At 43.1% G+C, this 3,674-nt stretch overlaps 1 long non-coding RNA gene across 1 annotated transcript; it reads left to right on the forward strand.

Annotated features, from left to right (window-relative positions):
* The first annotated feature begins 2,023 nt into the window (after positions 1-2,023).
* On the forward strand, positions 2,024-3,315 carry LOC119288749. Its single transcript, XR_005141283.1, has 3 exons — positions 2,024-2,076; positions 2,156-2,307; positions 2,977-3,315. It is a non-coding gene; the product is annotated as an uncharacterized LOC119288749 (long non-coding RNA).
* The last annotated feature ends 359 nt before the right edge of the window (positions 3,316-3,674 follow it).

Consider the following 3,674-nt stretch of genomic DNA (forward strand, 5'->3'; position numbering starts at 1 on the left):
GAGTCCAGAAGTCGAAGAGGGCAACCATGGGTTCAGGCCAAGACCGTTCGACATGCCCCGACCACCGACGGATCAATGGGAAGCCGTCTAGACCCAAGCAGTTCGGGACCGGGAGCCACTTGGTCAGGAAAATCAATGAAATTTCAGGAGCGGACCACATCTATGACTAGTATCCATACCAGTGATGGAGGGGCCAACCTCCTCGGTGCCACCCATCCTTCCTGCCACCACTTATTATGCCCCGCCATTTCTCTTCCCAGCACCACAAACGGTAAGCACTAGCTACCCTCCAATAGGTGGGAAGCGCCAGACTAGCCATCACTTGTCACCGTCAAAGAGCTCATGGACCATCCACAAGGGCCTACCGACAAGCCGACACCAAAGCTACTTCCAGCTATCGCTGCAATGCGACCCGCTAACCTTCATGGCCCGCAGTAACGTGGTAAGTCACCGGGCCGCCACGGAGCACATACCATGTATCAGCTCTCGTAGGCCTCCGCCACCACCCCATGTTATCCAGCCCCGACCAGATCTATTCCAAATATGGTAGCACGCATTGTGAGGACCTACAACAACCCACAACCTCTAGCCTAGGCGCCACTTCAGTGCACCTAGACTCCGTTGACAAGGCTACAGTCGTCGCCTGACCCAATCGGGAACTAGATATGGCCGCGCGAGGCCGGTCGCCGGCACGACGCACACTGCCACCACCCATGGTCATGCACGTCGCCTCTAGAAGGTCGCGACCCTCCCCATCTCTAGAAGAAGCGGCGGGTGCACCCCATGCAAGCGTAGTGCCATGATACGTCTCCAACGTATCTATATCTTTATTTTTAATGCTAATATAATATCACTTTTATATGCTTTTTATATTATTCTATTGACTAACTTATTAATTTAGTGCACAATGTCACTTCCTGTTCTTTTTCTTGTTTTTGGTTTCACATAAAATCCATATCTAGGAAGGTCCAAATATGATGCCAAATATTGACGATTTATTCTGGACAACAAAGGACCCAAGAAGCTTTAGGAGAGATCAAGGGGACCCATGAGGAAGCCACATGGACACATGGCGCGGTCTAGGGGGGTGGCCGCGCCACCTGCCCATGTGGGGCCCATGAGTCTCCATTTCACCTAATTCTTCCGCCTATAAATCTGACAATTACCGAACCCTGAGAAACGAACCTGAAATAATTTTATCGCTATTGCAAGCCTCTGTTCCGAAGCGATCCCATCTGGAGCCCTGTTCTGGTGCTCTATCGGAGGGGAAAGTCACTACGGGAGGCGTCTTCATCAACCTTGCAACCTCGATGCTGATGTTTGAGTAATTCCTTTAGGACCTACATGTCCATAGTAGTAGCAAGATGGCTTCTTCCTCTCTCTCTCTCTCTCTCTCTCTCTCTCTCTCTTTGATCTTTAATACAATGATCCCCTCTGAGATCAATCTGATGTAATTCTTCTGGTGTGTTTATTGGGATCCGATGATTTGTGGATTTGTCATCATATTGGTCATTCAATATAATTGAATCTTTTGAAGTTTCTTTGATGTATAATTGAGTACCTATGTATGCTTTCCGAGTTATTTCTTGTATGGCCAAGATAGATGGGTAATTCTTCAAAGGGAGTGGCGCATAGTAGTGGGTTCAACCTCATGGTGATATATATATATATATATATATATATATATAGGAAAATAGGTTAGTACTCTTGGGAGTACATACTCCTACATAGGTCTCTTGTTGTTTCATTCGCCCATTCCATCGCTCACCCCGCATTCCTTTATTTTGCCTGTTAATTAACTAAAATAATAATACGTGAAAAAAAATCTAACTAAACAAGGTCATTGCTCCGATTTTCCTGGAGGTTTATTGTTTAGCTGGCGACCTTATCCAGTTGAACGCATATCGATCTCTTCTCCCGTGTCATTATCGGCGGCGGCGACGGCGACGATGGCGGCTTGCATCGTGGTTGGGGGCGTGATATTGGCCGCAAAAGAAGAGCTCGCTCGACGGCGTCCTCCAATGCAGTACGTGGTTCCTCTTCTCACCGGCCAACGGCCTCAACGTCAATGACCAGGTTCGTTTCTGCCGCGCGAAGACCATACTCGAAATCAAATCTACGGTTCGCTCACATCTCCTCTTCTTCAAGCATCCAGGTCGTCGGCTTCACCTGCAGCGCAGCTACTTGAAGAGGGCCATGCAAGAGAACAACGACGCCCAGTTTTTCCCACTCGACGTAGGAGTCTAATCCGAGTTCTTCCAACCCATAAGCAGCTGGTTTGGAAGCCCACTAATCAAGTAATACTAGGTACCTTTTCGATTTGTCTCATTACCATCTAGTACATACATAAATTCCTCATGGCAGAAATTTAATCCCGTTGAGCGCCATTGATTCTGGCGGCTCTCCTTCTGACTTCTTTCGGGTAAACAGGGCAGAAACCACCACGGATCCGATGCGACATGTTTGCGTGTGCAATATTTTCTGCATTTTTCCTTCTTGATAATGTTGTGGTCATTGATACCAAATATTTGGTATATTCATCGCGCGTTAGTGAGAATATGAGCCAAATCCATCATGCCCTGAGTGTAGTTCTAGTAAACTAGATGAGTATATTCATCAATGAAATCAGGATATACATCCACCTTTGTTTAATTGCCGTGGCCACTGTCCAATTGATTGGAGAACCAGAGGAGACTCACCTTCTCTCACCCCAGCTACCTAATTAAACTCTTATTCTTCAAGATCTACACAAATTTTCATATATCAGGTCAGCTACTGTCCTTCCTCGTGTAAACAAACTTTGAAGCTCTTTTTACTCTGTTTCTTTGTGGATGCTTGGTACACGTAGTTCAGTTTTTTCGTATATATAGCCAGGGACTTTGATATATTGTACAGTTATACAAATTATTTTTCAAGCAAATCTAACTTATGTTGCTAATTGTTTCCATTGAATATCCATGGATGCAATGCATGTAGGTTTGTGTGACTGAGGAGCAACTCCATGCGATGTACAGAAGCATATCTGCAGTTTCCCGGAAGACATAATCCTTCTTTTCTCCATTTTTTTGTAGCATTTAAAACTTTTTGAAGATGTAAAAATAGTTGCATAGTCCAGTTTTCTTGATCAGTATAAATGTTTCTGCTATATGCAAATTTCTGTACAACGAGTGCATCTTTTAAGCATGTTCTGCTAGATAGACCAATACTTCTATCTGAAGTAGTATACACTTCTTTGGCAATATTAATATGTATTTCTTTGGTTACAAGCATTGTATAGTTCTTCGAATGATAAGCAATAGTATGTGAAAAGGTTGCATATGCTTTTTGAATGATACTAACTATATACTTAAAAAAAAAGAGGTCATGCTGAAGTATATACTGTTTTTAATCCCATGAAGTATATACTTCAAATCCAGTGAAGCTGTTTTAATCCCATGAAGTATATAATGCTTTATATCCAGTGAAGTATACTGCTTTAAGTTCAGTGAAGTATATAGTTGTTTTTTAAACAAGTAGTATATACTTCTTATGTATCATCCACTGAAGTATATACCACCTTAAATAAGGACTATATAACACATACTTCATTTAATTGTATCATATAACTGAAAAAGCTGCAGTATATATTACGTAAAACAGTATATGCTCCTTACAAAATTAGTATATATAGTCCT

This window comes from Triticum dicoccoides, chromosome 1A, assembly GCF_002162155.2.
Source record: "Triticum dicoccoides isolate Atlit2015 ecotype Zavitan chromosome 1A, WEW_v2.0, whole genome shotgun sequence".
Taxonomy (NCBI): Eukaryota; Viridiplantae; Streptophyta; class Magnoliopsida; order Poales; family Poaceae; genus Triticum; species Triticum dicoccoides.